Raw genomic sequence first — 25,910 nt, forward strand, 5'->3', positions numbered from 1 at the left:
TCAAACTCTTGGGAGACTGAGGCAAGAGGATCTCTTCAGCCCAAGTAGCTGGGATTACATGCCACAACACTGGGCTATTTTTGGAGACTGAGGTCTTGGTCTTGCTCTTGCTTGGGCTGGTCTTGAATTCCTGAGCTCAAGCAGTCCACCTGCCATGGCCTCCCAGAGTGCTAATATAGGTGTGAGCCACCTGCGCATGGCCTTACAGTTAATGATCTTAATAATAATGTATTGTATACTTCTTGAAAATTGCCAAGAGAATAGTATTTAAGTGTTCCCACCACCAAAAAAAGTGATGCAAGGCATATGTTAATTAGTGTGACACAATATATACATATTTTAAAACAAGTACTTTTTATTTTTGTCAATTAATAACTAAGCAATAACTTTATTTTATTTTATTATTATTTTTTTGAGACAGAATCTCACTTTGTTGCCCTCGGTAGAGTGCTGTGGCGTCACAGCTCACATCAACCTCTAACTCCTGGGCTTAGGCGATTCTCTTGCCTTAGCCTCCCGAGTAGCCGGTGCCCTACTCCTTTGAGCCACAGGTGCTGCCCAGCTAATTTTTCTATTTTTTAGAGATGTGGTCTCGTTCTTGCTCAGGCTTGTACCATATTCCTGAGCTTAAACCATCCTCCTACTTTGACCTCCCAGAGTGCTAGAATTACAGGCATGAGCCACTGTGCCTGATAACCACATTTTAATAGCTAATACCTCACAGTGGCATAAGTAGACTCTCAGCACATAGCTATCAAAAGTTTTGGGTAGGCCTGGTGGCTCACACCTATAATCCTAGCACTCTGGGAGGCTGAGGCAGGAGGGTTTCTTCCTTTTTTTTGAGACAAGAGTCTCAAGCTGTTACCCTGGGTAGAGTGCCGGGGCTTCACAACTCACAGCAACCTTAAACTCCTGGGCATTGCAGTGGGTGCCTATAGTCCCAGCTACTTGAGAAGCTGAGGCAGGAGAATTGCTTGAGTCCTAGAGTGTGAGGTTGCTGTGAGCTATGATGCCGCAGCATGCTACCCAGTGGGACAGAGTGAGAGACTCTGTCACTCTGTCTTGAAAAAAAAAAAGTTCTCAGAATATCTTCATTCGTCACTTTAGTTTGGTGTTCAGATCTAGGATCTAGGCTCCAAGAACCTCAGAGGGTTACACATAGTTCAGCATAAGGGGACAAAGAACTCCCCTCCACTTTTTATTTTGACTTAATGAAAAGTTGTAAGAATTGTACAAAAACTTCTTGTGTAGTCTTCACTCCAGTTCTGCAAATATTAACATCCTATTTCATTTGCTGTATCATTCTGTGTGTGTCTCTCTTATATAGATAAAGTACATTCTTTGAGTGTAAATTGCAATGATAATGTCCCTTACCCACAGACACTTTAAAGTGTATTCTTAGAACAAGGTCTTCTCTTAGATAACCCCAAAAGAATTATAATTATAATTTCCCAGGCTGCAACTGGGAAATTAAAAAAAAAAAAAGAGAAACTTAGCCAGGCATGGTGGTGCATGCCTGTAGTCCTAGTACTTTGGGAGGTAGAGTAGAGCTAGGAGAATTACTTGAGGCTAAAAGTTCAAGACCAGTGTGAGCAAGAGTGAGACCCCATCTCTACTAAAAATAGAAAAGTTAGCTTAGCATTGTAGCAGAAGCCTGTAGTCCCCACTACTCAGGGAGCTGAGGCAGGAGAATCACTTGAGCCCAGGAGTTTGAGGTTACAATGAGTTATGATGATGCCTTTGCACTCTAGCCTGACTAAGACCCTGCCTCAAAAAAATTAATTAAAAAAAAAAACAAAACACAATAGGCTCAGTGCCCGTAGCACAGTGGTTATAACATTAGCCACATACAACAAGGCTGGCGGGTTCAAACTCAGCCTAGGCCAGCTAAACAACAATGACAACTGCAACAAAAAAATAGACAGGTATTGTGGTGGGCATCTGTAGTCCCAGCTACTTGGGAGGCTGAGACAGAGAATCTCTTAAGCCCAAGAGTTTGAGGTTGCTGTGAGCTGTGACTCCACAGCACTCTACCGAGGGCAACATAGTGAGACTTTGTCTCAAAAAAGAAGAAAGAAATCACAAAAATTTGGCTCAGTGCCTGTGGCTCAAGCAGCTAAGGCACCAGCCACGTACACCTGAGCTGGCGGGTTCGAATCCAGCTCAGCCCGCCAAACCACAAGGCTGCAACCAAAAAAAATAAAAAATAGCTGGGCATTGTGGCTGGTGCCTGTAGTCCCGGCTGCTTGGGAGGCGGAGGCAGGCGAATCACTTGAGCCCAGGAGTTGAAGGTTGCTGTGAGCTGTGATGCTACAGCACTCTACCCAGGGTGACAGCTTGAGGCTCTGTCTCAAAAAAAAAAAAGAAATCACAAAAATTAATATTGATACAATGCTAGTGTCTAACCTATAGACCTTATTGATATGTCACAGCCATCTCAATGATGTATTTTAGAATTGCAGTCTCCAAAACCCAGGCTGCAGAGTAATACTGGTCAGTGGCCTGTTAGAAACCTGGTCGCACAGCAGGATGTGAGGAGCAAAGCTTCATCTGTATTTACACTCCTTTGTCCACCTGAGCTCCACCTCCTGTCAGATCAGCAGCAGCATTAGATTCTCATAGGAGCCCAAACCCTACTGTAAACCATGCATGAGAGGGATCTAGGCTGGGTGCTCCTTATGAGAATCTCTTGCCTGATGGTCTGAGGTGGAGCTGAGTCAGTGATGCTAGCATTGGGGAGTAGCTGCAAATAGATGTGATCATTAGCATAGAGATTTGATGGCTCGGTGCTTGTAGCTTAGTGGCTAGGGCGCCAGCCATATACACCAGAGCTAGTAGGTTTGAATCTAACTGGGCTTGCCAAATAATAATGACAACTACAACAAAAAGAGCCGGGCGTCGTGGAGGGCACCTGTAGTCCCAGCTACTCGGGAGGCTGAGGCAAGAGAATCACTTAAGCCCAAGAGTCTGAGGTTGCCGTGAACTGTAACACCACAGCACTCTAACAAAGCTAACATAGGGAGACTCTGTGTCAAAAAAAAGAAAACATAGAGATTTGACAGCACAGAGACCAAAATAAATCAATTGATTTCAGGCTCATATCAACCCCTTCAGCCCCATCCATGGAAAAATTGCCTTCCATGAAACCTGTCCCCTCTGGTGCCAAAAAGGTTGGGTCTGCTGCTCTAGAGCAAAGAAAACAAGTCAGATCATGGGCTGCGTTCAGTTGTTAGGTCTCTTTAAGTCTTCTTTAACCTGAAATGGTTCCTTAGTTCTTCTTTGTCTTTTATGACGTTGACATTTTCCAAGAGTGGGCAAAGGACTTTTTTTTTTTTTTCTTTGTTTTTGCAGTTTTTGGCCAGGGCTGGGTTTGAACCCGTCACCTCCGGCATATGGGGCCAGTGCCCTACTCCTTTGAGCCACAGGCGCTGCCTTTTTTTTTTTTTTTTGAGATAGAATCTCACTATGTCGAGTGGGGCATCACAGCTCACAGCAACCTCAAAATCTTGGGCTCTTCCCTTAGCCTCCCAAGTAGCTGGGACTATAGGCACCTGCCACAACACCCAGCTATTTTTGGTTGTAGTTGTCGTTGCTGTTTAGCAGGCCCAGGCCAGGTTCCAATCTGCCAGCTCTGGTGTATGTGGCGGCTCCCTAATTACTGAGCTATGGGCACTGAGCCAGACTGGGAAAGGTTTTGATAGGAGTCTTCAAGTTTCTTGGGCTTATTGATCAAGAATGATTTCCCTGGGCGGCACCTGTGGCTCAAAGGAGTAGGGCGCCAGCCCCATATACAGGAGGTGGTGGGTTCAAACCCGGCCCTAGCCAAAAAAAAAAAAAAAAGAATGAAAGAATGATTTCCCTGTTCAAGTTACCCCAGTGGCCCATGTTGCTCATTACATAGACTCCAAATGTCTTAGGGCAGCTCTCACAAAGGACCACAAACTGGGTTGCCTCAAAAAAACAGAAACTATTCTGTCACAGTTCTGGAGGTCAGAAGTCTAAAGTCAAAGTGTCAGCTGGGCCAGGCTCCCTCAGAAACCTCTTGGGGGGGAAACCTTCGTATTCTCTTCCAGCTTCTGTAGCCCCAGGTGTTCCCTAGCTTGTAGCTGAATCACTCCAATATCTGCCTCTGTCTTTATTTGAGACAGAGTTTCAAGCTGTCACCCTCGGTAGAGTGCTGTGGCGTCACAGCTCACAGCAACCTCAAACTCTTGGGCTTAAGCGATTCTCTTGCCTCAGCCTCCCAAGTAGCTGGGACTGCAGGTGCCTACCACAACGCCAGCTATTTCTCTGTTCTTTTCTTTTTTTTTTTTTGTAGAGACAGAGTCTCACTTTATGGCCCTTGGTAGAGTGCCGTGGCCTCACACAGCTCACAGCAACCTCCAACTCCTGGGCTTAAGCGATTCTCTTGCCTCAGCCTCCTGAGTAGCTGGGACTACAGGCGCCCGCCACAATGCCCAGCTATTTTCTGTTCTTTTCTTATAAGGACAGCAATCATATGGGATTAAGGGCCCACCCTACTCTAGTATGACCTCAACTAATTATATCTTATGTCTGCTGTGACACTATTTCCAAATAAGGCCATGTTCTGCAATACTGGGTGTTCAACCCATAATGCTTCCCACCTGTCTCTCCAGTGTGACCCTGAATTTCCTCCTCCTTTGTGGTCCCTCTCCTCTAACTGCACTAATCATCCTGAAGGGGACACTCACTTTCTCCCTGACTCACATGCTTTCTTATAGTCTTCTCCACTCCCTTCCCAACAATGATCATAGTGCTAATTTTCACATATCTGGTGCTTATTCAATGTTGGGCACCATTTTAAACTCTTACATGTAGCACTCTGTAACTTAATTGGTAGGGACCATCATGTCCCCATTTGACAGATGAGAAAACAGAGGAATGGAAAGGTTGCCTTGATCAAGGTGCCTTACCATGAAATGATCCTATGACAGTTTCTTTCTTTCTTTCTTTTTTTTTTTTTGAGACAGAGTCTCAAGCTATCGCCCTGGGTAGAGTGCTGTGGTGTCACAGCTCACAGCAACCTCCAACTCTTGGGCTCAAGCGATTCTCATGCCTCAGCCTCCCAAGCAGCTGGGACTAAAGGCACCCACGACAACGCCCGGTTATTTTATTTTTGGTTGTAGTTGTCATTGTTGTTTGGCAGGCCTGGGCTGGGTTCGAACCTGCTGGCTCTGGTGTATGTGGCTGGTGCCCTACCTGTTGAGTTACAGGCGCCAAGCCCTGTGACAGTTTCTTGGCTGATTTCTAATCAGTGGCCAGCCCCTCTGACATTTGGGGGGCTGGTGAGCATCCCTCCCCCCAGTACCTCAGTTTGCACTGATCCATCCTCTGCTGTCTGCATTTGCAGGTGGAGGGCTTAGCGGTGTTGGTCCAGCGGTGTTGGTACTCTGTGGTGATGGTGGTGGGAGGATTCGTATCCTTTATGTTCACTGCTTCCTTCCTTCCCACGAGAGCAGCTAACACCTTGTACCTCACACCAAGCCTGAGTTTCTCAGAGTAGGGCTCAGAGTATCAAATGTATCAACATCTCCTGGGGAGGGTGTCAAGAATACACAATCCTGGGCCCCACCCTAGACCTCCTGAATCAAATTGTCTGCTGGTGGAAAACAGAGCCTGCCTCTTTAATAAATTCCCAGTGATTCTTTTTTTTGAAGCTGAGTCTCACTCTGTTGCCCTGAGTAGAGAGCCATGGCATCATCATAGCTCACAGCAACCTCAGACTCTTGGGCTCAAGAGGTCTTCTTGCCTCAGCCTCCCAAGGAACTGGGGATCACAGGCGCCTGCCATGATGTCTGGCTAGTTTTTTTATTTTTTAGTAGAGACGGGTCTTGCTCTTGCGCAGGCTAATCTTAAAACTTCTGAGCCCTAAACCATCCATCTACTTCAGCCTCTCAGAATGCTAGAATTACAGTCGTGAACCTCCATCCCTAGCCATCAATGATTCTTTTTTTTTTTTTTGAGACAGAATCTCACTTTATCACCCTTGATAGAGTGCTGTGGTGTCATAGCTCACAGCAATCTCAAACTCCTAGGCTTAAGCCTCCCAAGTAGCTGCGACTACAGGTACCCACCACAACACCTGGCTATTTTTAGAGTCAGGGTCCTGCTCTTGCTCAGGCTGATCCGGAACTCATGAGCTCAGGCGATCCACCTGCCTCGGCCTCCCAGAGTGCTAGGATTGCAGGCATGAGCCACTGTGCCTGGCCTCCTCCGGTGATCCTTAAAAGTTCAAGAATCACTGTGAAAGCCCTCAGTGCTTGCAAAATGATGGACCAGTTGACTGCTTGGGATAAACTGCTGCAGTGCTTCTGTGGAGGGCAGACCAAGAGGAAACTTAACATTTCCTCTCAATTTGCACAGCTCAATGTTGCTGTGTATCTAAAACTGCTCTTAAAAAATGAAGACTGTTTACAAAAAAAAGAGAGAGAAGGTTATTGCCTTCAAAGGAACTAAAGAATATTGTGGAATATAAAGGCTCAGCAGCAGAACTGAGAGCCTCCTCCCTGTTGTTGGTGGCGTTGTCCTATTCAGTAAGAGAAGGAAACCCACAGGTCCCTGAGCAGGTCCCAACCCACCCAGTGCTGGCTGACTTTGCCCCAAGCCCTGAGAGCCTGGAGGTGATAAAAGACAGTTGCTCCTCCCTGCCCAGAGGAGCCCAGCTGTTTCCCCCAGCCTCTCATTCAGCCACCTGAAATCATTCACAGTTTTCCTGTCAGTTAGCCCTGCCACTGCAGGGTGGGAAGGGCCCCCCTAGCTGGGGTGGGGCTGCGTTTCATTTACTGTCAGGCTTGCTGCCTCTCCTTGGGCCTCAGCTGAACAGGTGCAGGCGGGTGCAGCTGGGTGAAATGAGGACATTCTTCCTCTCCCTCCCTCTAACTCCCTCCCCCAACCCTGCCACACCCCGGTTCCTCCTCATTCTAAAGTTTCACTCCATCCATCCTGCAAAGTGCTGTGCCCCATGGGTGGGGACAACAGTTCAGGGAAAGTAGAAAGCAGCAGGTTTCCACTGCCATCTCCCTTTCTGTTTTATTCAGAGGGCGTGGTGGTGAGGTGGAAGGGAGGAGAGGGCTGCTCCAGGGACTATCTAGGCCACTGACTTCGCCTATGGCTTCTAAGCTCTCAAAAGAAGACCAGTTATTTAAGTTGGTAAACTCATCCCCTTCAGGGTTGACTCCTCCTTGTCCCCTGGGAGAATGGGCATGGGGGAGGGGGGCGGTGAATAAGGAAATCCAACTCAGATCCACATTCTGGAACAAAGGTTCTCAAAGTCCAGCCTGTATCTGCATCCCTGGTAAAGCCAGATGGCTGAGTTCCACCCTGAGATTCTGATTCAGTAGGACTAAGGTACAGTCCAGTCATTTGCATTTCCAATTTTTGGATGCTGCTCCTGTAGGCATAGGGGCCATACTTGGCAAATTACTATTCTAGAGATCCTCTTAAGTTTCTAATATGTGGGCCTGCCTAGGTCCAAATGAGAGAAGAGCACGTCACTCAAGGAAGGTGAGCCCCCAGTGGTGGGCTCCAGTGACAACCCTTCTCCCTTGCAGTTAGCTACATTTGGATGGGGCTTTGGCTTAAGAGAACAAAGCACCTCTCTGCATGTTCCCCAACCCCAAGGGCAGCCCCCTCCAGGAATACCTCCTGCCATCTTGAATCTTTTGTTTCTACATCTCCTTTCCTGTCAACTGCAGGGAAAGAGATGCTCCTATGTTCTCTGAAGTTTACCTTTCAGCCATATTCTATGGAATATTAGGCCATCATTCAAAAGCATGAGGTGAATCTTTTTGTGGCGAGGTAGCAGAGATCCACTGTGATTTATCATAGAGCGAAACTACTTAATTAGAGACGGAAGATGTCTCTATGTAAAAACAACTGTAAAGCTATAAATGAACATATACGTAAGTATTTACATGCACACATGTTCCCAGACTACCCAGCAGCAGTTAGCTCTGTTGGACTAAATCTATCAGGATAGGCGATTTCACCATTTCTTTTACCTAATCCCACATTTTAAAAATCTTGTCTTTATAACGAAAAAACCGGTGGAAGCAAATAAAGAAAAATGGTATAGCTCTGGCCTCGTTGCACTCCTGAAAGCAAGATGGGACACCAGCAGCTCTACTGGAGCCACCCGCGAAAATTCAGCCAGGGTTCTTGCTCTCGCCGCGTCTGCTCAAACCGGCGCGGTCTGATGCCGAAGTATGGCCTCAATGTGCGTCCAGTGCTTCCGTCAGTACGGGAAGGACATCGGGTGCATTAAGTTGGACTAAGTAATCTTCCTTGAATGGATTATCCAGGGAGGCTCAGTGAAAGAAACCATGCTAAACACATATGGCCGATACATGTACATAAAATAAAATTTAAAAAAAGAAAAAGAAAAATGGTAGAGCTCTGTAAAGCTACATATTGAGCTGTTAGCAGTAGGGAGTGGGAGGTGAGGCTGAGGGTTCTGTCACTTTACACATAGACATACTTCTGCACTGTTTGAATTTGTCTCAAGAAGTACTGTTAGTTTTTTTTGTTGTTTGTTTGTTGTTGAGACAGTCTCAAGCTGTTGCCCTGGGTAGAGTGCTGTGGCATCACAGCTCACAGCAACCTCAAATTCTTGGGCTTAAGCAATTCTCTTGCTTCGGCTTCCCAAGTAGCTGGGATTACAGGTGCCCACCACAATGTGCAGCTATTTTTTTTTTTTTTTTTTGGTGTGGTTTTTGGCCGGGGCTGGGTTTGAACCCGCCACCTCCGGCATATGGGACCGGCGCCCTACTCACTGAGCCACAGGCTCCGCCCAAGTGCAGCTATTTTTTGATTGTAGTTGTCATTGTTGTTTGGCAGGCCAGGCTGGATTCTAACCCGCCAGCCTGGCGTCTTAGCCACTTGAGCTATAGGCGCCGAGCCTACTGTTAGTTTTTTTTTTTGTAGAGACAGAGTCTCACTTTATGGCCTCAGTAGAGTGCCGTGGCCTCACACAGCTCACAGCAACCTCCAACTCCTGGGCTTAAGCGATTCTCTTGCCTCAGCCTCCCGAGTAGCTGGGACTACAGGCGCCCGCCACAACGCCTGGCTATTTTTTGGTTGCAATTTGGCCGGGGCCGGGTTTGAACCCGCCACCCTTGGTATATGGGGCCAGCGCCTTACCGACTGAGCCACAGGTGCCGCCCCTACTGTTAGTTTTTTAATTAAAAAAATAGGACTAAGGCTGGGCTCGGTGGCTCATGCCTGTAATCTCAGCACTTGGGAGGCCAAGGCAGGTGGATTGCCTAATAAGGTCATGAGTTCGAGAACAGCCTGAGCAAGAGCGAGGCCCTCATCTCTAAAAAATAGCAGCGCCTGTGGTCGGGTCGGGGCAGTGCCTGTGGCTCAAAGGGGTGGGGCACTGGCCCCATATGCTGGAGGTGGCGGGTTCAAACCCAGCCCCAGCCAAAAACTACAAAAAAAAAAAAAAATAGCTGGGTGTTGTGGTGGGCACCTGTAGTCCCAGCTACTTGGGAGGCTGAGGCATGAAAATCGCTTAAGCCCAAGAGTTGGAGGTTGCTGTGAGCTGTGATTTCACAGCACTCTACTGAGGGCAACAAAATGAGACTCTGTCTCAAAAAAAAAAAAAAGAAGACGACTGAGATATAGGCAGTAAAGGGTTAGAAACAGCCTCCCTTTTCCCTCTTCCTGGCTCTCCCAACAGCCCCTGACTGGCCCTGCCAGCTGCTGCCTCAGCCTGCACACGCCACCAGCGGCTCTGCCATCTCCTTTCTTCCTGTCACCGTCAGGTCTCACCATTGGTGGCCTTCACTGCTTTCTTCCTTTCTTCAACAGCCACTCTTTTTACTTTAAAGCCCCACGTTATGTGTTTTTGTTTGTTGATCGCTGGCATTCTAGAAAAGAAAGAAAATTACATAGACTTTAAAACAGCATCCATGAGCATGACTCGATCTTGTCCACCCTTTGCTGCCTTTCGAAGCACACGCATGTCCTTTCATAATTGTAATCTGCACAAATGCTATTTTGTGTCCTGAAATTTTTTACGTCACCTAATTTTGTAAGCCCATCTATGTATGGACACAGCATCATTTCTTCTCTGAATGGTTCCATGGTTGTTCAGCCAGGGCCTGATTGTTAGGCCTTTGGGTGGTTTCCAGTTTTTTGCTATTTATTCATTCACCATTTTAACCCCCTGTCTTTGGACTTCACCTCCTTCCAAACTCTAAAAACTGCCTTCTTAAAGGTCAGTGCTGTTGGTCTTCCCTCCCATCCTACCAGCTTCTGCTCAGTCCTTGACTAAACCCTTGTCCTGACTTTAATTGGACTTGGCCTTATGAGCCACCCTCACAGCTATCCACCAGCCCATCTGTCAAACTCTTGGTGAAATTCCAGCCTCCTTTTCTTGGCTGCTTTAATCTCTTTTGCCCCAAATACAGACCTTTTTATGTTTTCATTATAAAAGAATAAAACAACCATTAACTGTGCAATATAGAATATAAAAATATATTTTGTTTTAAAATTTTAATTTAATTATGAGAATATGATACATGCAAAAGGATGTAAGTGAATACATGTGAGTACACGTGTATATGCGTGTATATATATTATGAAGCAGTATGAGAAAACTAAGGTTGTATAAACTTAAGAAATAATGTCAACAGTTCCATGAAAGCTTTCTTGTTCCCTTTCCTGGTCTATTCTCTCTAACCTTTACTGATGAACATATGGATTTTGTTCATTTTCCTAATTAATTTTAACAATTTGTGTATTTGAAGTGGTTCTATTCAGGCAATTACATCATCTATTAATGATGACATTTCTTTCCAATTCTCTACCTCCATTTTTCTTTGCTTTCTGTGGTCCTTTGCTAGGACCTCTAAATTGGACATTATATTGATGTCTGCTAGGAGCAGGAACAGCAGGCATCCTTGACTTGTTTCTGAATTTAAAGAAAATGCTTCTGGGTGGTGCCTGTGGCTCAGTGCGTAGGTTGCCGGCCCCATATACTGAGGGTGGCGGGTTCAAACCCGGCCCTAGCCAAACTGCAACAAAAAATAGCCAGGCATTGTGGCGGGTGCCTGTAGTCCCAGCCACTCAGGAGGCTGAGGCAAGAGAATCGCCTAAGCCCAGGAGTTGGAGGTTAGTGTGAGCTGTGTGAGGCCACGGCACTCTACCGAGGGCGATAAGGTGACACTCTGTCTCTACAGAAAAAGAAAAGAAAAAGAAAATGCTTCTAAGCCAGGTGCCTTGGCTCACCCTATAATCCTAGCACTTGGGAGGCCAAGGCAGGGGGATTGTCTGAGCTCACAGGTTCGAGACCAGCCTGAGCCAGAGTGAGACCTCATTTCTAAGAAATAGCCAGGAATTGGCTCAGTGCCTGTACCTCAGCGACTAGGGTGCCAGCCACATACACGAGAGCTTGCAAGTTCAAACACAGCTGGGCCTGCTGAATAACAATGAGAACTGCAATCAAAAAGTGGCTGGGCGTTGTGGCGGTCACCTGTAGTCTGAGGCAAGAGGCTGAGGCAAGAGAATAGCTTAAGCCCAAGAGTTGGAGATTGCTGTGAGCTGTGATGCCATGGCACTATACCAAGGGTGACATAGTGAGACTCTGTCTCAAAAAAAAAAAAAAGAAAGAAAGAAAAAGAAAAAAAGAAATAGCAAGAAGTGTGGCTCAGTGCCCATAGCACAGTGGTTAGGGTGCTGGCCACATACACTGAGATTGGCGGGTTGCAATCCAGCCTGGGCCTGCTAAACAACAATGACAACTGCAACAAAAAAATAGCCAGGTGTTGTGACAGGCGCCTGTAATCCCTGCTACTCGGGAGGCTGAGGCAAGAGAATCTCTTGAGCCCAAAAGTTGGAGGTTGCTGTGAGCTGTGACACCATGCCACTGTACTGAGGGCGATAAAGTATGACTTTGTCTCAAAAAAAAAACCACACACACAAAAAAACCCCCCAGGAAATGCTTTTAACTGGTTTCCTACTATTCCCACTAATAATAATGATTGCTATAGGTTGAGGGCAGATGCTGTTTAACAGGTTAAGGTAGTTTGTTTTTATTTCTTTTATAGTTTATTGTTAAATCTTATCAATTGCTTTTTGTACATCTATTGAGATGATGTTATGAGTTTCTTTTTTCATCTATGAAGCCAATACATTAGATTACCTCTTTTTTTTACATTAACTTTTTTTTTTTTTTGTAGAGACAGAGTTTCACTTTATTGCCCTCGGTAGAGTGCCGTGGCATCACACAGCTCACAGCAACCTCCAACTCCTGGGCTTAGGCGATTCTCCTGCCTCAGCCTCCCGAGTAGCTGGGACTAAAGGCGCCTGCCACAACGCCCGGCTATTTTTTTGTTGTTGTTGCAGTTTGGCCGGGACTGGGTTTGAACCCGCCACACTCGGTATATGGGGCCGGCGCCCTGCTCACTGAGCCACAGGCGCCGCCCTGCATTAACTTTTTATGTTAAATTTTCTTTGCATTCCTGGGATAAATCCAACTAGGACATGATAGATTATCTTTTTTATACTGCTGGGTTTAGTTTGCATGTATTTTGACAAGGTATTAGCATCTATGCTTACAAATGGTATTATATTAACCTATAATTTTTCTCTTTTCTTCTTTACTATACTTTGTCTAAAAACCCATAATTTTTTTTTCTTATACTATATTTGGCTCCTTTGGAGTTAAGATTTAACTAATCTTATTAAATGAGTTGAGAGTATTTCTTTCTTTTTTATTCTTCAACAAAAATGGCATAAAATTGGAATTGATGTTTTCTTTCTTTCTTTCTTTTTTTTTGAGACAGAGCCTCAAGCTATTGCCCTGGGTAGAGTGCTATGGCATCAAAGCTCACAGCAATCTCCAACTCCTGGGCTCAAGTGATTCTCCTGCCTCAGCCTCCCAAGTAGCTGGGACTATAGGTGCCTGCCACAACGCCCAGCTATTTTTTGGTTGCAGCCGTCATTGTTTGGCAGGCCTGGGCTGGATTCGAACCTGCCCCCTCTGGTGTATGTAGCTTGGCGCCTTAGCCGCTTGAGCCACAGGCACCAAGCCGAATTGATGTTTTCTTGGATGTTTGGTAGAACATTACTATAAACTTTTCTGAGCCTGGGATCATTTTTAATAGGAAGTTTTTTGTTTGTTTGTTTTTTGAGACAGAGTCTCAAGCTGTCGCCCTAGGTAGAGTGCTGTGGAGTCCTGGATCACAGCAACCTCAAACTTGGGCTCAAGTGATCCTCTTGCCTCAGTTTTTCTATTTTTAGTAGAGCTGGTTTCTTGCTTTTGCTCAGGCTGGTCTCGAACTCCTGAACTCCACCCGCCTCTGCCTCGCAGAGTGCTAGGATTACAGGCATGAGCCACCGTGCCCGCCTTAACAGAAAGATTTTAAGTTATTGATTTAATTTATATTTATGGCAGGTGGCGCCTGTGGGTCAGTAGGTAGGGAGCTGGCCCCATATACTGAGGGTGGGATGTTCAAACCCAGCCCCAGCCAAACTGCAACAAAAAATAGCCAGGTGTTGTGGCGGGCACCTGTAGTCCCAGCTACTTGGGAGGCTGAGGCAAGAGAATCCCCTAAGCCCAGGAGTTGGAGGTTGCTGTGAGCTGTGATGCCATGCACTCTACCGAGGGCAATAAAATGAGACTCTGTCTCTAAAAAAAAAAGAAAAAATAAATGTTTATTTATGGCTATAAGTAAACTTACTATACTTCCTGGTTCCCCAGAGCTAGTACCAGGTTCTGCCTGTTGTCCCAGTATATTTATTAGTAGCTTCCCATTTCACTTTCAAAGATGTCCTGGTTTGGAAAATAAAATATATGGTTATTCTGGGGCGGCGCCTGTGGCTCAGTGAGTAGGGCCCTGGCCCCATATACCAAGGGTGGCGGGTTCAAACCCAGCCCTGGCCAAACTGCAACATAAAATAGCTGGGTGTTGTGGCGGGTGCCTGTAGTCCCAGCTACTTGGGAGGCTGAGGCAAGAGAATCGCCTAAGCCCAGAAGCTGGAGGTTGCTGTGAGCTGTGTGACGCCATAGCACTCTACTGAGGGCGATAAAGTGAGACTCTGTCTCTAAAAAAAAATAAAAATAAAAAATAAAATAAATAAAAAATAAAATATATAGTTATTCTATATGTAGGACTATATAGGTTTTTCTCTTTAAGTTTTGATAAATTATATTTTTTGGTAATATCCAGTTTGCTTCAAATTATTGGCATAAAGTTGTTCGTAATTCTCTTTTAAATCTCTGCTGTAGATTTAAATATATCACTTAAAATCTCTAATATTTATTTGTATCTTCTTTCTCTTTCTCAATCGATATTACCTAAGTTTTGTTCATTTTGTCAGTGTTTTCTTTTCTTTCTTTTTTTTTTTTTTTGAGGCAGAGTTTCACTTTGTAGCCCCCAGCAGAGTATTGTGGTGTTATAGCTCACAGCAACCTCAGACTCCTGGACTCAAGTGATTCTCTTGCCTCAGCCTCCCAAGTAGCTGGGGTTATAGGTGCCTGCCGCAATGCCCAGCTATTTTTAGAGGTGTGTCTCACTCTAGCTTAGTCTGGTTTCCAACTCGTGAACTCAGATGATCCACCTGCCTCGGCGTCCCAGAGTGCTGGGATTACAGGCATGAGCCACCTTGCCTGGCCTGTCAGTCTTATCAACATCCTTCTTTTGACTTTAGTGATTTTCTCCACTGCTTGTTTTCTTTTCTTTTTTAGAGACAGAGTCTCACTTTATCACCCTTGGTAGAGTGCTATGGCATCACAGCTCATAGCAACCTCTACCTCCTGGGTTTAGGCAATTCTCTTGCCTCAACCTCCCAAGTAGCTGGGACTACAGGCGCCTGCCACAATGCCCGGCTATTATTTTTTGTTACAGTTTGGCTGGGGCTGAGTTTGAACTCACCATCCTCGGTATATGGGATCAGTGCCCTACTCACTGAGCCACAGGTGCTACCCCAACTGCTCGTTTTCTATTTCATTTTTACTCTTACTGTTTTCTTCTTTTTACTTAACATTTTTTTTTTTTTTGTCTATTTGAGACAGAGTCTCACTCAGTGACCTTGGGGTTGAGTGTAGGGCATCATGGCTCACAGCAACCTCAAATTCTTGTACTCAAGAGATCCTCTGGTCTCAGCCTCCTGAGTAGCCTGGGTCTACAAGGTGCCTACCAAATGCCTGGCTAGATTTTCTTTTTTAGTAGAAAAATAGGATGTCACTTTTGCTCAGGCTGGTGTCAAACTCCTGAATTTAGGCAATCCACCCGTCTCGGTCTCCTTGAGTGCCAGGATTGTCTACTTATGATTTACTCTGTAGGCTCAGCACCTGTAGCTCGGCAGCAAGGGTGCCAGCCACATACTCTGGGGCTGGTGAGTTTGAACCTGGCCCAGGCCTGCCAAACAACAACGACAACTACCACCACCACAACAAAAATAGCCAGGTGTTGTGGCAGGAACCTGTAGACCCAGCTACCTGGAAGGCTGAGGCAAGAGAATCACTTAAACCCAAGAGTTTGAAGTTGCTATGAGCTATGACGCCATGGCACTCTACTGAGGGCAGCAAAGTGAGACTGTCTCAAAAAAAAAAAAAAAAAAAGATTTACTCTGTTATTCTTTTTGTAACTTCCCAAATTTTGTGTTTCATTTATCAATTTTGAATCTTTTTTTTTGAGATAGAGTCTCGCTCTGTTGCCCAGGCTAGAGTGGGCTCACAGCAACCTCAAATTCCTGAGCCCAAATAATCCTCCTTGCCTCAGATTCCCCAAGTAGTTGATATTGCAGGCACATGCCACCTCCCAGAGTGCTAGGCTTACAGGGATGAGCCACTGCACCCAGCCCTCTCTCTTTTCTAATATATGCATTTAAGGATATGTATTTCTCTGTAAATGTTATTTTAGCTTCATCCTATATGTTTTTTTCTTTATTGAAGAATACATATTAAATGGACATTTTTAAAAGACTGCTTATGAGTTTTGACACTTGCAAGCACCTAGGTTGCCATCATCCAAATCAAAATACAGGACAGTTCCAGCTACCTAGTACCTAGTGAGTTACTTGGAGCCCTCTGGTCTACTTATGTTTTCTTTTCTTTCTTTTTTTTTTTTTTTATTAGATAGACAGGAGCTCTTGTTGTGTGGCTGGCCTCAGGGAATCCTCCCTTCCTTACTCTCTAGAGTAGCTGAGTTGGGTGGTGCCTGTGGCTCAAGGCGTAGGGCACTGGCCCCATATGCCAGAGGCGGCAGGTTCGGACCCAGCCCCAGCCTAAAACCAAAAAAAAAAAAAAAAAAAGAATTTCAGAGTAGCTGAGTTTTTTCCGTTTGTTTGTTTTTTTGGCCGGGGCTGGGTTTGAACCCGCCACCTCCGGCATATGGGACCGGCGCCCTACTCCTTGAGCCACGGGTGCCGCCCCCCTGTTTGTTTGTTTTTTGTTTTTTGAGACATTGTCTCACTATATCACCCTTGGTAGAGTGCTATGGTGTCACAGCTCCCAGGAACCTCAAACTGTTGGACTTAAGCGATTCTCTTGCCTCAGCCTCCCAGCTAGCTGGGGCAATAGGTGCCCGCCACAACGCCCAGCTATGTTTTTGTTGTGGTTGTCATTGTTATTTGGCAGGCCCAGGCTGGTTTGAACAGACAGCCTCTGAGCTATAGGTGCCCAGCTGAGAGTAGCTGAGATTATAGGCAGGGCAGTGCCTATAGCTGGTCATATACACCGAGGCAGGTGGGTTCAAACCTGGCCTGGGCCAGATAAACAACAATGACAACTGCAACAACAACAAAAAAAATAGCCAGGCATTGTGGGGGGCACCTGTAGTCCCAGCTACTTGGACGGCTGAGGCAAGAGAATTGTTTAGCCCAAGAGTTGGAGGTGGAGGTTGCTGTGAGCTGTGACGCCACGGTACTCTACTGAGGGTGACATAGTGAGGCTCTGTCTCAAAAAAAATAGAAATATCAGTGCCCAGGACATATTCCAGGCTAATTAAATCAGAATCTCTGGAAGTAGCACCCAGACATGGGTATTTTTTTAGTTCCTTGGGTGATTACAGTGTGTAGCTAGAGAACCAGTGGTTTAAGGCAGCTGTATCCAACAGAAAAATAATGCAAGCCACATATGTAATTTTAAATATTCTAGTAGCTACGTTGTAAAAAATGAAAGGACACGGGGACATTAATTTAATTTTATTTTTTTCAGGGTGACAAAAAGAGATTTTACTTGGAACAAAGAGAAAATGTAGAGCATTTCCAAAGAGAGTTGGAAGTAGGTCCCTCTCATGAAGGAGAAAAGGTAAGAGAGACCTGTTTTTTTAAATTTGTTGGTGCTATGACTCGAAAGGCATGAATTTCAATAATGTATTATATTTTATTTTTCCTAAGACACCTAAAATATTATCATTTCACCATGTAACCCATGTAACAATAACATATTTGATAGTTTACATCTTTGGTACAATTCTTTGACTTCTGGTGCATATTTTATATTCATAAGCACATCTCAGTTCAGACCAAACATACTTAGTTCAGGACAGTCATGGCATAGTCCTCTAGAAAGAGCTTTCCAGGCAAAGGAAACTGCTGATACAGAGGCGTTAAAACGAGCAGATTCTTGAGTTGACACAGGACTAAGAGACAAGTGTGGCTAGAGGGGAATGAAGAAAGGTGGGGGTAGTAAAAAATGAGGTAAAACAGATAACCAGGGCTTGGCATTTTAGATTTAATTCTAAATGTGAAACAAAGCCATTGGATACTTTCAGTGCCAAAATCTACCTTTTATAAGGCCCCTTTGCTGTACTGAAAACAGTCTGAGTGGAGGCCAAAGGGAAGCGGGCAGGTCCAAATATAAACTATTACATTAGCATGGGTGAGAAATACAGATTGGTCATTTCAGCAGATGCTGAAAAGTGGGTTCATGGGCGGCGCCTGTGGCTCAGCGGGTAGGGCACCGGCCCCACATGCCGAGGGTGGTGGGTTCAAACCCGGCCCCGGCCAAACTGCAACAAAAAAATAGGCGGGTGTTGTGGCGGGCGCCTGTAGTCCCAGCTAGTCAGGAGGCTGAGGCAAGAGAATCACCTAAGCCCAGGAGTTGGAGGTTGCTGTGAGCTGTGTGACGCCACGGCACTCTACCGAGGGCAATCAAGTGAGACTCTGTCTCTACAAAAAAAAAAAAAAAAAAGAAAAGTGGGTTCATGATGGATATTCCAGGGTAAACCCCATGGGAGTTGCTGGGATGTGGGATGTGTGAAAAACAGAAGCGTGAAAGATGGCTGTAAGATTTTTGCCCTGTACAAATGATGGTGGAGCTTGGGCTTGCAGTAGAGGGTGAAAATAGTTTCAGGGGGCAAATAAGGAGTTCAGTTTAAGGATTGACCACTCAAAATTGGATGTGTTCTCTAAAATCTAGAACATGTATGTCAGCAAAGGCCCCAGCAGGTATGGAAAGAGTAAAGGAAGTGTTCAGGGAATGGAGAATCCCATAAGGTAAGAATGTGGGTTAGGCAGGAGCCAAGGTATAGGAAAATGGGAGATAAAACACACTGTTGTGGTAGCTTGGCACCGTAGCACAGTGGTTATGGCTCCAGCCACATACACCAAGGCTTGCGGGTTCAAACCCAGCCCAGGCCTGCTGAAAAACAATGACAGCTGCAACAATTAACAGCAACAAAAGTAGCTGGGCATTGTGGCGGGCGTCTGTAGTCCCAAGCTACTTGGGAGGCTGAGGCAAGAGAATCTCTCTTTTTTTGAGACAGAACCTCAAGCTGTCGCCCTGGGTAGAGTACTGTGGCATCACAACTCACAGCAACCTCCAACTCCTGGGCTCAAGCGATTATCCTGCCTCCACCTCCCAAGTAGCTGGGACTACAGGCGCCTGCCACAACACCCAGCTATTTTTTGTTGCAGCCATCATTGTTGTTTGGCAGGCCCAGGCTGCATTCGAACCTGCCAGCTCAGGTGTATGTGGCTGGCACCTTAGCTGCTTGAGGTTGCTGTGAGCTGTGACGCCATGGCACTGTACCGAGGGTGACATAGTGAGACTCTTTCTCAAAAACACACACACACACATACACTGTGTTGATTGTGAAGGGGCTTTTGATGCCAAACTCGGAAATTTAAAATTTATTAGACAGGCATTGGAGAAGTTAGTGGAAATTTTAAGTAGTAACTTAACATGATCAGAGCTTAATGTTACACTGACAGCTCTGTTTAATACTATGAAAAATGCCCATGAGATAAATTTCACTAAGATTTTACATACAGTATTAGAGCCAATTTTTAAAAAATCTTATTTATGAAAGGAAAAAATAAATCACAGTGTGTTTTTTAAAAGCTTATGTACTTTTAAAGAAAGAGACTGAAAATACCAATATTAAAATGTTAATAATAGGGCAGTGCCTGTGGCTCAGTGGGTAGGGCGCCAGCCCCATATACCAAGGGTGGCGGGTTGGAATCTGGCCCTCGCCAAACTGCAACAAAAAATAGCTGGGCGTTGTGGAGGGTGCCTGTAGTCCCAGCTACTCAGAAGGCTGAGGCAAGAGAATCGCCTAAGCTCAAGAGCTGGAGGTTGCTGTGAGCTGTGACGCCATGGCACTCTACCGAGGGCGATAAAGTAAGATTCTGTCTAAAAAAAAAAAAGTTAATAATAAACATGTTTTAGTTGGTTGGTAAGACTATGGGTAAGTTGGACTTTTTTGCTTCTCTATATTTTCCAAATTTTCTTTAATTGAATATAACTACTTTTATTTTGAGAATAACTTTAAACTAACAATGTAAATGTCTGTAGGGTTAAAGGAGGGGGTAGATTAGATGGGGACAGTGGAAATAAAGAAATGGGCGAGGTCCATTACAGTAGCCCAGTAGAAAGGGAAGAAACCAAAGGATGAATGAGGTAGGAGCCATGGGAAGAGAAATGAAAAATGTATTTTTTTCTTTTCTTTCTTTCTTTTTTTTTTTTTGAGATAGAGTGCTGTCGCATCATAGCTCATGGCAACCTCAAACTCTTGGACTTAAGTGATTCTCTTGCCTCAGCCTCCCAAGTAACTGGGACTATAGGCACCTGCCACAATGCCCAGCTGTTTTAATTTTTTGGTTGTAGTTGTCATTGTTGTTTGGCAAGCCCAGGCTGGATTCGAACCCACCAGCTCTGGTGTATGTGGCTGGTGCCCTAGCCACTGAGTACAGGCGCCGAGCCTGTATTTCTTTTTTTCTGTCTTTTTTTTTTTTTATTTGTTTTTAGAGACAGTGTCTTGCTCTCTTGTTCTTCTAAGTGCCTAAGTGCTGGGATTATAGGCATGAGCCATCATAGCTCACTGCACTGGCTGGAGTACAGCAGCATGATCACAGCTGACTGCATCCTTGAATTCCCTGGCTCAAGCAATCCCACTACCTTTCGGTACCTGGGATTACCAGCACACACCACAAATGAACAAAATTTTTTGTAAGGACAGAGTCTTGCTGTGTTGCCTAGGCTGTTCAGTCCTGAAATCCTGGCCTCCAACAATCCTCACTGAGTCTCCTAAAGTGTTTGTATTATAGGTGTGAGCCGCCAAGGCTGGCTAGAAAGTGTATTTCTTACCTTCAAATTGGATATGTAAGGAAAGCTTACGACAAATCAGTGCAGTGGTTAAGCGGATGGGCCCTGCGGCTGGGCTGCTGGAGATCGAGTCCAAATTTAGCCACTTATTTGAGGAAATGACTGTGCTTTTTAACAATCTGTAAACATGAATAATAATTGTACCTTCCCCAAAAGATTGTTGTAAAGAGTAGAACAGTGCTTGGCTCATAGCAGGCACCCGATATATTAACTGCTCTTCTTGTTACTTCTAGGGACCTGGCCTCAGTGGAATTAGTACTGAAAGTGGATCACCCCAGCTGAAATGAGTTAGATGAGGGTTCTCATGGGATCTGTGCCTCTTTTTTAAGGGCATCCAGGAATGATAGTGGGTATCTTCTGTGCCAAGCTTGCCACAACACACTTGTCACCACACTGGTGGTTACTAAGGTGGTTTCTGGTACGATGGGGGAGAGAAACTGAAAAGTGAGAGACCTAGGGCAATTTACTGACAGGCCATTTGGTTTGGTGAGTGCTTCCTCTCACTTTTTCCCACTTTAGGCAAGGAGTGGCGCCTCCTAAGACTGGCCTTGCTTTCCTGAGTGGGAATAAGAAGAAGAGAAAGTTGGACTCATCATCTAAAATAGCAACTTCTGATAGTTCGAGCACATTAAAAGGCAATGTAGAACTATCTTTTTTTTTAGACAGTCTCATTTGGTCACCCTTGGTAGAGTGCCATAGCTCACAGCAACCCCAAACTCTTTGGTTCAAATGATCTTCTTGCCTCCGCCTCCCAAAGAGTTGAGACTACAGGCGCCTGGCTGTGTTTTGGAGATGGGTTCTTGCTATGGCTCAGGCTGGTCTCGAACCTGTGAGCTCAGGCAATCCACTTGCCTTGGCCTCCCAAGTGCTGGGATTATAGGCATAAGCCACTGTGCCTGGCCTTTTTTTTTTTTTTTTTTTGAGACAGAGTCTCACTCTGTCATCCTGGGTAGAGTGCTGTGGTGTCATGGCTTACAGCAACCTTCAACTCTTAGGCTCAAGCAATATTCCTGCCTTAGCCTCCTAAGTAGCTAGAACTACAGGCATGTGCCACCACACCTGGCTCATTTTTCCATTTTAGTAGAGATGGCTAGTCTCAGACTCCTGACCTCAAGTGATCCTCCTGCCTCAGACTACCAGAATGCTAGGATCATAGGTGTGAGGCTATGCTTGGCCCCCAAAATATTTTCTTTCTTTTCTTTTTTTTGTAGAATCAGAGTCTCACTTTACTGCCCTCGGTAGAGTGCCGTGGCGTCACACGGCTTACAGCAACCTCCAGCTCTTGGGCTTATGTGATTCTCTTGCCTCAGCCTCCTGAGCAGCTGGGACTACAGGCACCTGCCACAACGCCCGGCTATTTTTTTGTTGTTGCAGTTTGGCCGGGGCTGGGTTTGAACCCACCACCCTCGGCATATGGGGCCGGCGCCCTAGTCACTGAGCCATAGGCGCCGCCCTCTTTTCTTTTTTTGTAGAGACAGAGTCTCACTTTATTGCCCTTGGTATTTTTTGTTGTTGTTGTTGCAGTTTGGCCAGGACTGGGTTTGAACCTGCCACCCTCAGTAAATGGTGTCGGCGCCCTACCCACTGAGCCACAGGCGTCACCTACCAAGACATTTTCTTTACAAGTACAAATGGGCCAGGCATGATGACTCATGCCTGTAATCCCAGCACTTGGGAAGCCAAGGAAGGAGGACTTCTTTTTGTTTTTGTAGAGTCAGAGTCTTACTTTACCACCCTCAGTGGAGTGCCATGATGTCACAGGTCTCACAGCAACCTCCAGCTCTTGGGCTTTTGCGATTCTCCTGCCTCAGCCTCCCGAGCAGCTGGGACTACAGGCGCCCACCACAACGCCCGGCTAGGAAGGAGGACTTCTTGAGCCTAGGAGTTCAAGACAAGCCTTGGCAACATAGAGAAACCCCATCTCTACAAAAAAAAATTAAAAATTAGCTGGGTGGGTATGGTGGCACACACTTGTAGTCCTAGCTACTTGGGAGGCTGAGGCAAGTGGATCACTTGAGCCCAGGCAGTCAAGGTTTCAGAGAGCTATGATTGCACCACTGCACTGCAGTCTGGGCAATAGAGTGAGACCCTGTCTCTAAAAACAAATAAAAAAAAAAAAAAAGAAAAGAAAAGAAAAATACCCACACCCTATGATCCAGTCATTTTCTGGTATTCAATATCTCTCCTGAAGAAACACTACTTGCAACATATGCCCAAAGCAGTTAGGCACATGTGTATTTCTTGGAGTATTGCTTACAGTGGGAGAAGGCGGGGGGAGGCAACCCAAACGTCCATTCAGCTTTCGAAAGATTAAAAACTGAGGTGTAAGCAAGATGCTGCACAGCATATGAATCAACTCCGTCTCTATCAGTAAGATATTACTGGGAGGAAAAAGGTGGAAAGCAAGATGAAGGATCTGTAATGGAGTGGATAGAAAAAGGCTGATGAAGCCTTATCCCTAACACTGTGGTTTTTTGTAAGAAGATACATATTTTAAAAATCTTAGCAGAGTTTCTTGGGCGGCGCCTGTGGCTCAAGGAGTAGGGCGCTGGTCCCATATGCTAGAGGTGGTGGGTTCAAACCCAGCCCCGGCCAAAAAAATCACACACACACAAAAAAGCAGAGTTTCTTGAAAATAATTTGGGCTGTCCCAAAAACTGTGAGTTCTTCATCACTGAAGCAGTTCACACAAGAGCTGCATGGGCCATTTGAGGGGCTGGTCCAGGACTATGATTCCAAATTAGTGTTCATTTTCATATAAAAAAGTCATTCCAGGGCGGCGCCTGTGGCTCAGTCGGTAGGGCGCCGGCCCCATATACCGAGGGTGGTGGGTTCAAACCCGGCCCTGGCTAAACTGCAACCAGAAAATAGCCGGGCGTTGTGGCGGGCACCTGTAATCCCAGCTACTCGGGAGGCTGAGGCAAGAGAATCCCTGAAGCCCAGGAGTTGGAGGTTGCTGTGAGCTGTGTGAGGCCACGGCACTCTATCAAGGGCCATAAAGTGAGACTCTGTCTCTACAAAAAAAAAAAAAAAAAAAGTCATTCCATTTAAAGTACAGTCCTTTGTTGTGGCGGGCGCCTGTAGTCCCAGCTACTCGGGAGGCTGAGGCAAGAGAATCCCTTAAGCCCAGGAGTTGGAGGTTGCTGTGAGCTGTGTGATGCCATGGCACTCTACCGAGGGCCATAAAGTGAGACTCTGTCTCTACAAAAAAAATAAAATAATAAAATAAAGTACAGTCCTTTGTTTTGAGCCTTCCCTAAGGTTTGGTGTCCAGGTATTCTTTTTTTAATAAAATACGGTATATAGATATAGAGACTGTAGGTTTTTTTTTTTCTCTGATAACCTTATTTGGCAATAACCTTACTTTTTGGTCTCCAAAATTTTGGGGGAAATTTTATTAGTCTTTGAAATGTAAATTTCTGGGAACTTGGGTTGTGGGGAAAGTGAATGATTTGGTTAGGCAGAATTAGGTGCATCTGAGTCCCCTTCTGACCCTGAGATTCTCTCATTTCAGAGCCACAGACTGGACCCCTCATCCTAGTGAGTCATTTTGCAAACATGAGCTTTTGGATGGGGATGGGTAAGGGTAAAAGATGTGGACAGGTCAGAGCAGCTCTGCTACAACAACTGTTGTACAGTTATTTGCACATACGTTCCTGGCAGCGAGTCAGTCTATTTTAGGAACTGGTGCCCAAACAGTTCCGTGAGCAAACAGCAACCTCAAGCATCCTGGCATTGAAATTAGCAAACCTGCCAGGTGAGGTGGCTCACACCTATAATCCCAGCACTTGGGAGGCTGGGGCGGGTAGATTGCCTGAGCTCATGGGTTCCAGACCAGCCTGAGCCAGAGTGAGACTCTGCCTCTAAAAATAGCCGGGCATTGTGAGGGACGCCTGTAGTCCCAGCTACTTGGGAGGCCGAGGCAAGAAGATCACTTGAACCCAAGAGTTTGAGGTTGCTGTGAGCTAAGATGCCACAGCACTCTACCAAGGGTGATCAAGTGAGACTCTGTCTAAAAAAAAAAAAAAAGGGGGGGGGAAGAAAAAGAAATTAGCAAGCCCGTGCTGATAGGGAAGCTCTGTGCTCTGTGCCCTGTGCTGTGGGCCAGGAGGTGTTATTGAGGTGAGTCTGGCAGGGTATCTACCTGCAAGGAGCTCATAGTCTGATATCCTTCATATACATACAAAAGATAGTTTTGTTATCACAACTTCTCGGAGCCTCAATTTCTTCATATATAAAATGGGAATAATAATAAGAGGATCTAAAAGCCACAGAGATGCATTTCTCCTTACTGCCCTCACCTCTATCCTCAGCTGCAAAGAAGAAACAGACCGTGAGAGGATAGGATCAAAACAGAATAGATGAGCCAGCATAGTGGTTTGCTCCTGAAGTCCCAAGCTACTTGGAAGGTTGAGGCAGGAGGAGCCCAACCCAGGCAAACTTAATGAAACCTCATGTCTAAAAAAATTTTTTTTAATTAAAAAACAGAAAGGATGGGGCTGGGCATGGTAGCTCATGCTGGTAATCCTGGCACTCTGGGAAGCTGAGGCAGGCAGATTGCTTGGGCTCAGGAGTTGGAGACCAGCTTTAACAAGAGAGTGACTCTGACTCTACTAAAAATAGCCAGGTGTTGTGGCAGGCACCTGTAGTCCCAGCTACTTGGGAGGCTGAGGCAAGAGGATTGAAGTTTCTGTGAGCTGTGATGCCACAGCACTTTATCCAGGGCCACAGAGTAAGACTCTGTCTCAAAAAAAAAGGAATGGATGAAGCAGAGGTGTGCAAAGTTACCTTAAAGAGACAGAATGGCGGGCAGCGCCTGTGGCTCAGTCAGTAGTGCCCCGGCCCCATATACTGAGGGTGGCAGGTTCAAACCCAGCCCCGGCTGAACTGCAACCAAAAAATGGCCGGGGGTTGTGGCGGGTGCCTGTAGTTCCAGCTACTTGGAAGGCTGAGGCAAGAGAATCACTTAAGCCCAGGAGTTGGAGGTTGCTGTGAGCTGTGTGATGCCACAGCACTCTACCATAAAGTGAGACTATCTCTCTACAAAAAAAAAAAAAAAAGAGAGAGAGACAGAATGGCTTCTAGACAAACAGACCTAATTGTTAGTGGGCTAGAAGATTAACATATCTATAAAGAAAGGTCCATTAACCCCATACTTAAAAAAAAAAGTAATCAAGAGTTCACTGAGGGCAGCACCTGTGGCTCAAGGAGTAGGGCGCTGGTCCCATATACCAGAGGTGGCGAGTTCAAACCTGGCCCTAGACAAAAACTGCAAATAAAATAAGATAAAATAAAAAAAGAGTTCACTGAGTGAAGAGGTGGCTTGGTGATC

At 45.6% G+C, this 25,910-nt stretch overlaps 1 protein-coding gene and 1 pseudogene across 2 annotated transcripts in view; both read left to right on the forward strand.

Moving 5' to 3' along the window:
- Window positions 1-25,910, forward strand: part of CCND3 (cyclin D3) — a 109,814-nt gene that overhangs the window by 34,018 nt on the left and 49,886 nt on the right. The window contains exon 2 of one of the 2 annotated variants that reach the window (XM_053601993.1): window positions 17,186-17,278. The exons of the other annotated variant lie outside the window; for it this stretch is intronic. The gene's annotated coding sequence lies outside the window, so the exon portion shown is untranslated. The remainder of the gene's footprint in view (window positions 1-17,185; window positions 17,279-25,910) is intronic. 2 annotated transcript variants of the gene reach the window in all.
- On the forward strand, window positions 8,126-8,294 carry LOC128593709 (40S ribosomal protein S29-like; annotated as a pseudogene).

This window comes from Nycticebus coucang, chromosome 9, assembly GCF_027406575.1.
Source record: "Nycticebus coucang isolate mNycCou1 chromosome 9, mNycCou1.pri, whole genome shotgun sequence".
NCBI lineage: Eukaryota > Metazoa > Chordata > Mammalia > Primates > Lorisidae > Nycticebus > Nycticebus coucang.